At 40.0% G+C, this 14,744-nt stretch overlaps 1 protein-coding gene across 3 annotated transcripts in view; it reads right to left on the bottom strand.

Moving 5' to 3' along the window:
• GRB14 (growth factor receptor bound protein 14) overlaps positions 1-14,744 on the bottom strand; it is a 112,228-nt gene that overhangs the window by 27,037 nt on the left and 70,447 nt on the right. The gene's annotated exons all lie outside the window — the stretch shown is intronic.

Here is a 14,744-nt window from a genome sequence, read left to right as displayed (position 1 = left end):
ACAAAGAGTATATACTACATGATTCCACTTACATAAAGTTCGACAGGTAAAATAAATCTATGGTGTCAGAAATCAAGGTAATGCGGATAGTGGGTAAGTGGGGGCCTGGTGGGAAACACTGAGCATGGGAAATATTCTGTCAATCTGGGTGTGAATACTCAGGTACATTTGTTCAGATTTCTTAAGGCATGTCATACTGCAATAAAATGGTAAAGAAACTGTGAAATTACTGATGCAAAACAGGAAATAGAGAACAGCCAAATAAGGAATCTACTTTTCCTGGGACCTTTTTGAAAGTATCCGTGTCTTGGAAATTCAACACTCAATAGTGATCTGTGACCTCTAACACCCAAATCCTTGAAAGTAATGTCATACTTAAATAGAAGCTTATTCTTCTGAAAGGAAGATCCTGCAAGAGTGCTCAATGAATATGGATGAGTTTGAGCTACATGTGTATCAACACTCAGTTCCGTTCCTAATTCTGACTGCTCTTTTTCTGTCTCATTGACTAGCTCCTGTAGCTCCTTCTCCATCCTAAGATGCAGTCCTTGGCTTGATTCTTTTCTTTCCCTTTCTCTAAGCTAATTCATGCTCCCCTTTTTAGCCATCACGTCTATCAAGTTCCTTGAAGTGAAATATCCAGCAACAGCTGCTTTCAGTCACACTTCATTCCTAACTGCTAGACTTTCTACCTCCTCAAACACAGTTTGTCTAAAATCAAAGTCAGTAAGGCAGTTCCTAAAAATATTAAACAACCGGTGCATAAAATTCACGCACGGTAGGATCCCTAGGCCTGGCCGGCGATCAGGGCCGATCTGTGGGGTGACCAGTGGGGCGATCGGGGCCCCTGCTCACACCCAATTGGCCTGGCACTGCCCGCTCACCTGCTCCACCATCCCGCTGCGGTTCCATTCTCGCCGGGGCCCATTTGGCCGGCAGTGCCTCCACTGCCGCCCACTGCCAGCACCACATCACAGATGCCTACCATGTTCTGCACTGCCCCCTGGTGGTCAGCACACGTCTAACTCCGGTCGGTTGAACTCCCACTCATGGGGACAATTTGCATATTAGCCTTTTATTATATAGGATTCCAGCGATTCCCCTTCTAAGTACATAACCAAAAGAAGTGAAAGCATGGACTGGAACATATGTCTGTACACCAATGTTCATGGTAGCATTATTCACAATAGCCAAAAGATGGGAACATCCTAATATCCATCAACAAATGAATGGACAAACAAAATACAGACATACAATGAAAAATTTAGCCTTAAAAGGAATTAAATTCTAACACATACTACAATATGGATGAATCTTAAAGATATTATGCTATATGAAATAAGACAAACACAAAAGAACAGATACTGTTTGACTCCATTTACATGAGGTATCTAGAATAAACAAATTCATAGAGACAAAAAATTAAATAGTGGTTTCTAGGGACTGGGGGGAAGAATAAATGAAGAGTTATAGTTTAATAGGTTGAGTATGGGGAGATAAATATATTCTAGAGATGAATATTGGTGGTCATATAACAATATGAATATGCATAACTCCAGTGAACTATACCCTTAAAATGGATAAAATTGTAAATTTTATGTTATGTACATTTTACAAAAATTTAAAAAAAGAAACAAAGTCCTCTTCTTTTTTCCCCCTCTCAAACTGCTTTTTCCTAAATTCTCCTATCTCCATTACATCTTTTTCCATTTCTACTCTAATAGCCTCTACTCTTGTTATCTCCAGATATCAGGGATTCTTCCTCAGTGTCTGTCACACAACCAACAAACCCCCACACATTACCATTACAGCATTCCAATTTAGACTGTCACCTTTTCTTAATTAATCTCCAAACCTCTACTTTCTTGTTCTCCCAATCCAACCTGAACTCTTAACTAATATCACAGCAAACACTGTAAGAATTTGTATCAATGCGACCCCTGCTCAAAAAGCAGGTCTATTTTCTACTTGTTATGAGACAAATCCAAGTGTTCTGGCAGTTATAACTCACTCATTTATCCATCCATTAAATGAATACTTATTGAAGGCCTATGATGTGTCAACATCTTGGAGCTTGGAATTTTGTAGTGACAAGACAGTAAAAAAATCACTGCTTTGTGGAGCTTTCATTCTAGTAGAAAGGCATGGGCAATACATAAAATTTAAATCTTAAAAAGTGCTTATAAATGTTACATAGAAAAACAGAGCAGGGAAAAGGGAGACAGGAGGGCACAAGGGAAATAAGTCATTTTCAATAGTTTGCCAAGCAAGACCTCTTAGAGAAGGTAATATTTGAATGAAAAACCAGAGGAGAAGAGGGCATGAGCAAGCAGATATCCAGAGGAAGAACAAGAGCAAAGTTCTTGAGGCAAGAGCAAGGCTGATATGTTTGAAATACAGCATGAGATTAAAGTGGTTGAAGCTGAGGGAGCAAAAGGAAGAGTACAAGAAGAGATTAGAGAAGTAATGCACGGAGGGGATTGGGAAAAACCCTGAGGTTCATAGTAAGGATCTGGTTTTTCCTCTAAGTTAGATAAGAGGTCATTTCAAACAGAGAATATCATGAGCTGATGTGTTTTCATTGGATTACATTGGTTGCTAAGTGGAGAACTGATCTTAAGAGGCTTAAGGGTGGAAGTAGAATATTGTCATTAACAAGGCAAGGGATGATGTGGCTTGGATTAGAATAGCAGTCCACATGTAAGAGGTAGGTATAATTCGGATGTATTGTGAATGTATAGCTAACAGGATTTGCTGACAAGTTTGACATGGAATGAAAGAGAGAGGATAGTTAAGGAAGACACCAAGGTCTCTGTCTAAGTTTTCAGAAGAATTGTGTTGCCATTAATGAGTTTGAAAGACTGTAAGAGAAATAGGCTGGGGCAGGGAAAAGGGGGATCCAAGAGTCATTGAGCTATTGAGTAGGAAGTTGAATCTCTAAGAATCTTTCTATCCTTACATATGTCTACTCACACAAACCCAGCTGATATTTTCAAGCTTATGACATATAGGTCCACATTGTTAAACATAATATGTGCTAAGCACTATATCTATATTCTTTCCAATTACAGTGGGAGAAAATGTCAAGGTTTTAAGCAAGATAGTTGCTTGTTTTTTTTTTTATACCCATTGCTTCTATCTAACACTAAGTAAAGCACAGGTGTTCCCCTCACAGGATACACTATTGAGAGAGGGAAATGATGAAAAGATGCATTTTCTTTTCTTCTGAGCTTCAAAGGAGACTTTATCAATCTTTGAGAGATAACTGCTTGGGGAGAATCATGCTTAGCCAATCCTCCATTGCCTCTTAAAAGAATCCACCCTCTGTCCTCTGGGGAAGGAGCTGGAGTTAAGGGGTTAGTGGAGGAAAGGGTGGAGTGGAGACTGAGAGAGAACTAGATAGTAGGCAGATGGTGTAAGTCCCAAATGACCCTGTATCCTATCCCCTTCCAGAACTAGAACCCCAGGGTGAGGAGTTGATGGTGATATACGCCAGGTAAGTTTTTGTGTGGTCCAACCCACACTGTAGCCCATGAGATCTCTAGCCTCAAGTAGAAGCCCTGCATCTAGCACAGTAAAGAAGCAACAGCAGAGGCAGATGAGTCCACAGAATCCAAATATGGGGAAAGAGCATTGCAGTGGTACCAAGTGCTGCAGAAGGAGCATGGAAGGGACAAGAGAAAACCATGAACTTAAGGGGCTTTATGGCATAGTCCATAAGCTTGAGAGGAACAAGAGTTTTCAGAACATGAAGAGTTGGGCAAGAGTTAAACAAATACCCCTTCTGGGACTTAAATGCCCAACCAGAGTGTTGGAGGAGTAAAAGTTAAGTCTAATTCTTCAATTGAGAATATTTTAAACTTGTATGTAACTCCTTTATAGAACCTGAATTTATTATTTACCCCAACAAGACTGAGAACAATCCATAAAGCAAACAAATAAAGATTAAACTGTCTGCTGTTAAGAAGACAGGAGACAGAAGGTAAAAAATGTATTCAGTTATAGAAATAATGGAAGTTATATATCTACAAATCTCATTCTGAGGTCTTGTCATTATTGTATTTAATTCTTATAATATCTGCAGAAGGCTGAATACTGACCCAAAATAGTTCTGAATATCTGGAACCTGTAAATGTTACCTTGCATAGCAAAGCCTTTAGAAATGTCATTATCTTAAAGATAGTGAGATGAGGAAAATATCCTAGATTATCCAGGATGGCCCTAAATCCTAACACAAATATCCTTATAAGAGAGAGACAGAAAGAGATTTGACACAGACAGAAGAGGAAAGGGCAATGTGACCACAGAGGTAGAGACTCAGGTGATGTGGCCACAAGCCAAGGAATGATGACAGTCACCAACAGCTGAAAGAGACAGGAATGAATTTCCCCCAATGCCCCCAGAAAGAGGATGGCGCTGCCAACACCTTGGTTTCAGGCCAGTGAAATTAATTTTGGGCTTCACCTCCAGAATTCTTAAAGATTACATTTCTGTTGCTTTAAGTCACTAGGTTTTTGGTAATTTGTTACAGAGGCCTTAGGACACTAATACAATAATCTAATGAGCAAGTTGTATCTCAACTTTATAGAAAATAAAACTGAAGTTCAGAATAGCAAATCTCAGGATTTGAATGGCATCACATGTCTGGCCCCAAGTCAACACTCTTTGCACAGAGTTACCTCTGCCATCACTCGAGCTCCCACCTAAGGGACACCCCAGTCACCTCTGCTGAGTCTGTTTATATCCTGCTCATTCCTTCTGTTTATCACCTAAAATCTCTCTCATGTTCCTGTGGTTCTTATGTTTCAATTACCTCCAATTATTTTATTTTGAAATGTGTTCAATAAATATTTACTAATTAAGTGAAAATAAACAACCACACTTTGAATGGAAGAGGAAAGAAAATAATGGGCAATATTTCCAATTACATAAATCTTAGCCGTACATAAAAGTAACATAAATCATTTTAATCTTGGCAGCATCAAAAAAAAAAAAAAAAGAAAATAAAACAACAAGGGTAGGAAATCCAAGTGCTTTTTAGGAGCTATGACAAACAAGTAACAAAAGAAGAATGAGGAAAATACAGGTGATCACCAAAGAAGTGGCAGTCTAGCCAGGACTTTGCTAACTACATGCAAATAAAACCCAGCATATCAATCTAGACAGGAAAAATAAGGGGTATGATATCTATAGAAAATTTCACAGAACTATAATACCAAATGTTTAAATAATGCAAGTAATAGCATCAGGAAAACCTGCTGGTAATCTTCAGAAGAAAAATTTCTTCAAATAAAGCTAGCAAATACTACAGTATGTAAGAAAGCAAAAGACATACTTTCCATTCCCTTAAAGAAATTTCTTGACACTATTTTTTAAAAATATGTTTTTATTTATTTCAGAGAGGAAGGGTGATAGAGAGAGAGATAGAAACATCAATTATGAGAGAGAATCATTGATCAGCTGCCTTCCGCATGCCCCACACTGGGAATTGAGCCCACAACCAGGGCATGTGCCCTGACCGGGAATTGAACAGTTTATAAGTTTACACTCAACCACTGAGCAACACTGGCCGGGCTCTTGATACTATTTCATTGAAAATTGAGATAACATAGGAGACAACCAAGATGGCGGCATAGGTAAACACCTGAACTTGCTGTAGCCAGAGCCATGAGAAGGCTGGCTGAGTAGAAATTCTGTAACTAGAAGGGAAGAGAAAAACACATTGAGTCTGGTAGGAGGTGTGGAGGTGTGGAAGTGTAGAGGTACGGAGGTGTGCGCAAAAGGGGCTGGCAACTTGGTACACTGTTGTCTTTTTCAATTGGGAGGGAGATACAAGCTCCCGACTGTTCTGAACTCCAGTTCCGGTCATACCTCATACAGAGAGAAACTGGACTGTCTGGCATCGGGCTGGAACACTAGGGCGGCTTCTCAGAGGTGCTTGCAGTGATCATTGTTCCTGCAAGGTGCTGCAGGACACAGAGACTCCAGGGCCTCTTCGGGGCAGGGCTGATGGGCAGCTGTTTGCTCTGCCCTGGTGATTCCCTGAGACCCCACCCAACCCAATTTATAACCCCACCCACGCTGTGCGCAGAGGCTTTTGCGTACGAATAGCTTGGCCTTTTGCAATCTAACAAACTGCAGCTGGGTCAGAGAGCTCCAGAGCTTCCAAAAGAAGACCCAAGGCTCCACAGCAGCTTGCATTGGTTCACAGCTGGGCCTCATCTGGGCACCTACAAAACCCAAACAAAGAGGAGGAATCTGCAGATCTCTCTGTAGCTCCTGCTGGGTGGCCTCAGGCAGTGGCTGACTGCATCTCCTTGGAGATCCAAAAGCCAGTGTACCCAGTGGTCAGAGTGAGACCATCCAGATTACAACTCTTCACGTCCGTAAGTGACACACTCAGGGGGCAGACTCAGTGAGCACCAAAGCCTCACTGAAGTAAGTCCTGCCCCATAAGGGTGTCTCCAGCGCAGAAGTTCTCCCATTGTAGACACAACTGATCCTCACAGCCAATTGGCCTGGAGGTCAATTCCTCCCAGTGATACCAACAGCAATCAAGGCTTAACTACAACAAGACTGCACACAGCCCACAAAGGGGTGCACCAACAGTGTCCACCTCAGGTAATTAGGGAGGCTGAGCCACTGGGCCCTATAGGACACCTAGCACACAAAGCTACTCTATTAACACGGGGAAGCAACCAAAATGTGGAGACAAAGAAACAGGTCACAAATAAAAGAAATTGAGGAAAGCAAACTACTGGATATAGAGTTCAAAACCACGGTTATAAGGTTACTCAAGAATCTTCTAGAAATCTCCAAGAAATATAGTGAGACCCTCAAGGATATGAAAAAGGACCAATTAGAAATTAAGCATACACTGACTGAAATAAAGAATAATATACAGAGATCCAACAGCAGACTAAAGGATCCCAAGAATCAAGTCAAAGATTTAAAATACGAAGAAGCAAAAAACACATAACCAGAAAAGCAAAAAGAAAAAAGAATCCAAAAATATGAAGATAGTGCAAGGAGCCTCTGGGACAACTTCACGCGTACCAACATCCATATTATAGGGATGCCAGAAGAAGAGAGAGAGCAAGATATTGAAAACCTATTAGAAGAAATAATGACAGAAAACTTCCCCTACCTGGTGAAAGAAATAGACTTACAAGTCCAGGAAGCGCAGAGAACCCCAAACAAAAGGAATCCAAAGAGGACCACACCAAGACACATTATAATTAAAATGCCAAGGGCAAAAGACAAAGAGAGAATCTTAAAAGCAGCAAGAAAAAAACAGTTAGTTACCTACAAGGGAGTACCCATATGACTGTCAGCTGATTTCTCAACAGAAACTATGTAGGCCAGACAGGAGTGGCAAGAAATATTCAAAGTGATGAATAGCAAGAACCTACATCCAAGATTACTCTACCCAGCAAAGCTATCATTTAGAATTGAAGGTCAGATAAAGAGCTTCACAGACAAGAAAAAGCTAAAAAAAGTTCATCACCACCAAACCAGTATTATATGAAATGCTGAAGAGTATTCTTTAAGAAGAGGAAGAAGAAGAAAAAGGTAAAGATAAAAATGATGAACAACAAAGTGACAACAAATACCTATCTATCAACAAGTGAATCTAAAAATCAAGTGAATAAAAAATCTGATGAACAGAATAAACTGGTGAATATAATAGAATCAGGGACATAGAAAGGGAGTGGAATGACAATTCTCAGGGGGGAAGGGAGTGTGGGGGGTGCGAGAAGAGACTGGACAAAAATCATACACCTATGGATGAAGACAGTGAGGGTGGTAAGGGCAGGGGGTGGGGTGGGAACCAGCTGGAGGGGAGCTATGGGGGGAAAAAAGAGGAACAACTGTAATAAGCTGAACAATAAAGATTTATTTTTAAAAAAAAAGAAAATTCAAATAACGTATAAAAAAGCAAATAAAGTCCAGAGGATCAAATATAGTTACAGGGTCTTACCTCATATATGCATCTGGTAATGGAGTTAAAACTTCCTTATTACAGAATCTGGCTTTTTAAAAATTATGTTATATTGAAACAATCTTTTTAAGTTTATGTATCTCCATCCCAATGTGGATATACTGGCATAATTCCATCCCCCCAACCAAGTCTCATTATGTTAAAGAATTAATGCTACAATAATTCAAATAACCCCAAGAAGCATAATTGATGATCAGGTAATCACATCTTACAGAAAATTAGTAGGTGTTTTTTTTAAAGACAAATATCTAACTAAATACAGACCTTAATAGGGGGAAAGTTCAACATGAAGATACAGGATGCCTAAATGGATTACTTTGAGAGGAAAAGAAATATGCTTAAAGGGGAGGTAAAGATTTACAGAAGACCAGCTTTGTTTTTCCTGAGCCTAAGCATAAGACATCATCACCAAGATCTAAGAAAAAGAAGGAAAAAAAACAAAACAAAATACCAGTCTAGATGGCTTACAATACACTTTCTCTTTACTATTCTTTAGCCCCATTCAAAAACCAAGCAGATTTTAACAAACTAAGAAATCCTAGTAAGTAATTTAAAATATATTTTTAAAACATTTAAATAAAACAAATAATTCTTTAACTAGGAGGCTCTTTGTTGCAACATTTCAAAACAATGATATTAGAAACTATCACCCAGAATGAACTCAGATACTTTTTTGAGTTACTATTTGAAAAACGACTCCAGGCAACTTTCACATAAATTCATCATGATTATTTTAAAGATCTTATTTTTAAAGCTTCATAAATCCATCTAAAATACTACTTTAAAATAAGTTATTAAAACTTCAAAGATATACCTATATTTTCTAACGTTTTTAATTAAAAAATATTTCTCAGGCATTGGAAAGTGAATTACAAGGATCAAATACCACTCCTATGTTGGTAAAAGAAAACAGGAGAGAGGCCCTCTTAAATCACTTCAACACAGCAACAACCAAAAAGGAGGAAAGAAAGTCTCCAAAAGAGTAAAAAAAAAACTTGCAAATAAGACCCAGCATATCAATCTAGATTTGTCTCTAATAGATCAGTGTATATTATGGTAACAGAATGAAACAAACAAATAATGATAACTACATATTGATAGATCCTCCCTTTCCCCAACTGGTGGGCGGAGTATGACGTAACCTGCGTCTGCGCTGGGACATCCCCGAGACATTCAACCACCAATCAGCACGTGTCAAGTGCCCTGGGCCCCACCCCTTCCCATTCCGCCCTGGGCCCAAACCCTTCCTGTTCCTCCCCTCAAAAGGCGTGTTCACCGCTGCACGTGTTGCTGTCTCCCCAGTCTGCGAGGCAGTCCAGCTGGGTCCTTCTGCTCCTCCCCCTCCTCTAATCCTGGTTTTTCTACCCTCCTCCGTAATGAATCTCGCTCGTTAGTTCGGAATAAACTTCCTCTTTAACATGCCTTGGTCTCCGACTCCCGTTTCCTGCGCCTCGAACCTTACACATATAATTGTTTTCTATTTAATTTTCAGAAACATTTTCTTTATAAAAAAGAAGAAAAGAAAAAAGTTCCTTCTGAAACAGTTAATTTAACTTGAAAGTCCTTTAAAAAACCTCAATGGAAAGTGTTCACCTGTGACCTCCTGCCTGGATTTCTTCGCTGAATCCACTGAAAGTACAGCGTGGGGCTCAAATAGAAACCTGAGTCCCTACTCTTCTCATCACTTGATAAGAGAAGAAACAAGAGTGGCTTTTACCTCTAATTCACCCAGAAAACAATTCTCTGTATACCTTTGTTACAGAAAACTCCAGGAGACAAATGGTCCTTGTACTTCTCTCTGTGCTAGGTAGAAACTACACACATTTTGTCAATCTTATTTTCAGATAAAAATGAACAGCCTCTGACCAAGCAAAACAAAAACTGCAGAAGCAAAGAATAAAACAGGGCTCAGTTTCTAAAAGGTTCCTTAACCTAAGAAAACTGCTTAATACCAACAAGATCCCCTGGAAAATTGCCACGCCAAATTCAGCTCCCCAAGTCCAAGGAGAGGAAAAGCTTGATACTTCAGCTTGATGGGTATAAAGGCCTGTGGATAATTCCTCAACAAATCGAAATAGTCCTCATATTAACCCAGACTCTATGATCACAACTTGTATTCATAGAAAGCCTTCTTTTCCCACAGTGTTCCCATATACTAGTATACTATCTCAAGCTGACTGCTAATACCTGAAGAGTTAAGAAATGGCTCCTATGAATTCTAAGTCACCTAATGCATGCTTTAGAAACTCAGAGTAAATTTCCATGTGGACATGGCATGTTGGTTTCTTTTCTAAGTCTCCACCTTCTGTATACGTTATAATCCATCCTTTCAACTGTTTGATAGAAATACCTTCCAGTTCAGTACAGCTTAGTTCAAAAGCCATTTATTTGCCCTAAATCCTGGGTTACAAACATGTATTATACACAGAGTTCCAGCTTTCATGGAATTACTGTCTCGTTGCAATAATATGAGCACTATGAAGATCGTTGCAAAAGTGTTATAGCAGCATAGAAGATGGGTACTTGCCCCAACGTGGTACTTCTGGAAGATGTCTAAGTCTTTAAAAATCTCTTCAATAGTTTTTAAAGTTGTGGTTATCGCCTTTTCCCTGATTACTACAACTATACATTTCCATTACAGAAAATTTGAAAAACACAGACAGCTGATAATCATAATCCATCTGTAAACCTGTCAATCAGGAAAAAGCAGTTAACATTTCAGTATATTTCTATCTTGCTTTTTCTCTGGTAAATATATACACACATATATATAACTGGAAAACACTGAATACATGTAAACATATATGTATATACTAGTAAATACATATACAATTCCTACATTTGGTAAAAATATGTATTTTTGTTCAATCATCATCACTATAATTTTACATTAGCCCATATCAGTCATCAAAAGAAGAACTCCAAAAAGATAAGCAGAAGCTGCATGATTTACATCCTATGGGTATACAAAGTTTATAACATTCCCCTATTATTATAGCACTAGATTTTATTTTTGAAATTATGGAATCTCTGAGGGAATGTGGGGAGGGTGTGTGGGTGGTAATCAACCAAAGACCTTATATGCATATATGCATAACCCATGGACACAGACAATAGGGTGGCTAAGGCCTGGGGCGGGGCAGGCAGAGGCAGGCTGGAGGGGGTCAATGGGAGGAAGGGGGGGCATATGTAATACTTTCAACAATGAAGAATCATTAAAAATAAATAATTAGATGATCCTGCTTGAGCAGCCTAATGATATGTATTTCTTGTCCAAATTTCTTATCTCCCATGCCCATCAATAGCGTGTACCTGTGGAAGCATCACTCCCAGGATGCCATTCATCATTACTGCTCCTAGTGTTTTCCACACCAATCTGTTATATGGGGGATTTGCAATTCCCTAAGGGATGTATGAGAAGGGTCAGTGCCAACAAGTATCCTGGTTGCCAGGGGCTGGGCACATGGAAGAAGCAGATGTGTCTTCCTACCCACTGTCACACGGAAAGGGCCACTCCACTTCAGAAATCTGAGCGCGGAATGGCTCCCACTGCTTTCCTCTCTCTCCTCTCCCTAGGTTAGCTGTCAGTAAACTTGGACAGCTGAGGGTTTTTTCCTTACCTTGTCTTCTTATGCATTTTTAGGAAAAGGCTAAGGGTTAAACTTTATTGATATCTCTACCTAATAAAATAGTAACATGCTAAGTGACCGTACCTTCATGACACCCACCAGCCAGTCAGGAGTGAGTATGCAAATTAACCCAACAAAGATGGAAGGTTAATTTGCATAGCGGCCGGGACGGGGTGAGGTGCTTGCATCATTGCCATGGTGACGACACAGGCATTCCGCACCACCCCAGCTGCTCCGGGCCTCTGGGCAGCATGGGAAGGCAGAAAGGTGGCTCCAGGACAGAGAGGAAAGGTGGCTCCGGCCAGAGCAAAGGCGGTGCTGGCAGCCACGGGAATGAAGGCCCATTCTTGCACGAATCTTCATTCATGCATCGGGCCACTGGTTTTTATATAAAATTCCAAGTAAGCCTTGGAAGACGAACAGCAATTAGCCAGGTAAAGATGGGCGACAAAGACTTCCTGAGAATTTCAACAGCATGAGCAAGCAAATCAAGGAGCAGGCAGTTCTCTAATAAATAAATGGGAGAAGGGAAGGGTGAGACACAAGGCTGGGGACAGGAGGAGCAGTCAGGGCCCTGCAAAGGACCTTGGACCTAATGCAAGGAGAACCAGGCCTGCATGCAGATGGATAACTGGAATAAGCAGATGCAAGAGGAAGGTCTGTAAAACAGGATAACAGGAGACAGACAATGAGATCTGACCTCAGGCTATGAGAGTGAGAAGAAAAACCAGCTGGACCAGGAGGCAGATTTAGTGATGAGCACTCTTTGCTAGTTTCACATTTTCCATCTCTAACCTTAGTGTGCTATCAGGACACCATGTCTCCCAGAGCTCAGGTAAGGGCTCCAGAAGTCTCAGTAGGGAGGGAAGCACAGTGCCACGTGTCCTGAAGGCCTCACAGGTACTTCTGCTGGTGATAAGGGTAGTCACAGCCTGATGGCAGGTAGATTCCAAACAGCACAGAAAGAACAACTGCATAGCAGCTCCACACAACAGAACAAAACACTTGAGCTGCTTTTGTAAGAAAGAAAGAAGTGAAGGAGCAGCTTCAAAGCAGGTGGCTGTGCAGAGTTCCCTCGCTGCCACTGTGCAACACTTCTGTCTTAAAGAAACCACGTGGGTCTAGCTGCACACATAAAAATGGTATCATTAAAAGCCTCCAGTCATTCATTTTGCTTATTAAAGCCACTCCACAATGAAATTCATAATGGAAATCTTAGCTGTCCCTAGCAAGGACACTGAAATACAATTAATTCCTCTTCCCGAGGAGTCTAGAGGTATGCGCTTGAGGTATTGTGTTAATTGCCACTGCTTCATACCATGGCTTCAATTAGGAATCAGAACGGGAGCATCACAAACATGGACCCCATTAAGTTCCAGAGGACTGGAAACGAGTTTTCCTCTCCACCATCCTCTTAACAATGATTGTAAAAGCTGGGCTCCATCTGGGGGACTACAGTGACATCCAGTGGCTGTGAAGGAAAACAACCAGTTACAAAACTTGGTTTATTACACATGAGAAGGGGAAATATTTGTAGATATGCTGATATTTTAAATTCAATGCCTCTAAAAATGTGTAGACAACCATAAACTCATCACAGCATGATCCAAAATCAGGCATATCAGCAATTCATAAAAAAATCAGGATGTTTCGCTGCCTTTAGATGATTTAGTCTGCCTATTAAAATTCTTAGCAGTATTTATTCATAATTATAGAGGCTATGAACTATTGATACTGTGTTCAAAGCTCCAAATAGCATATCACCATTCATGTTGTGTATAAATTCAAGGACAAGTCATTTCCAAGGTGCTCCTCTGACTCAGTCAAAATAAATAGCTGATATCAAGTGAACCAAGTTGGATCACTTTGATCCCAATAGTTTTTCTTTTTATATATATATATATAAATCTTTATTGTTGAAAGTATTTCATATGTCCCCTTTTTTCCCCCACTGACTCCCTCCAGCCACCCCCTCCCCAGGCCTTCAGCATCCTATTGTCTGTGACCATGGGATATGCATATATGCATAAAAGGCTTTTGGTTGATTACCTCCCACCCACCTACCCTCTCCCACCTTCCGTGAACTCTGTTCCATGCTTCCATATCTCTGGATCCACTCTATTCATCAGTTTATTTTGTTACTTAAGATTCCACATATGAGTGTGATCATGTGATACTTGTCTTTCTCTGACTAACTTATTTCACTTAGCATAATACTCTCCAGGTCCCTCCAGGCTGTCTCAAAGGGTAAGAGATTCTTCTTTTTTACTGCTGCATAGTATTCCATGGTATAAATGTACCACAGCTTTTTTATCCATTCATCTACTGCTGGGCACTTGGGCTGTTTCCAGATCTTAGCTATTGTAAATCATGCTGCTATGAACATAGGGGTGCATACATTCTTTCTGATTGGTGCTTCAAGTTTGATCCCAATAGTTTCAATACTACCTCTGTAAGGAAGACTTATCTGAAAATGTTCTGGAGGGTTCAAAATTTCAAATGTTCTACTTATATTTATAGCACTTCTGAGAGACACAGATGGAGAGTGCGACAGAAACAAACGAACCATGGAGTCCCAGGAACAAGTGCCTGACCTTTTGGGGTGAGGAGAAACCAGCGTGCTTCCATGGAAAACACATACACTTTAGAATCTGACAGAACTTAGATTTGTATCGTATTTGACTCTAGGCAAGGTATTTCATCACTCAGTCATTGTATTCTTATAAGTAAAATGGGTACAATGAATATTAAATAAAACACATATGTTGCAGGGTTGCTATGAGGTGGAGTATTAGCAGCATCTATCAAGATTAATGTAAAACCTCTCACTCGGTGCCTTGCATGTAGAAGATGCCCATTACTGGTAGCTATCACACATACACATTCATATTAAAAATACTAAGAAGATTGAAGTTTCCTTTGCCACAGAAAAGACTCTGAATACAGACTTCAGAATCCATAAATATACTATATTTTGAATGTCTTTCTAGCTTTAGTAATTTGAAGTGTGCTTTAAGGGATCAGAGCAACATTTACTAACAATACAGAATGTTTCTGAAACTTCCCCAAGCTTATCTCTGATGTTGAAGTGAACTTAAGTGCAGAAAACCCTC

The sequence above is a fragment of the Plecotus auritus genome (assembly GCF_963455305.1).
Source record: "Plecotus auritus genome assembly, chromosome: 5".
In the NCBI taxonomy this organism is placed as follows: domain Eukaryota; kingdom Metazoa; phylum Chordata; class Mammalia; order Chiroptera; family Vespertilionidae; genus Plecotus; species Plecotus auritus.
The sequence above is the reverse complement of the archived record's forward strand: the minus strand, read 5'-3'. Positions and strand labels throughout refer to the sequence as shown.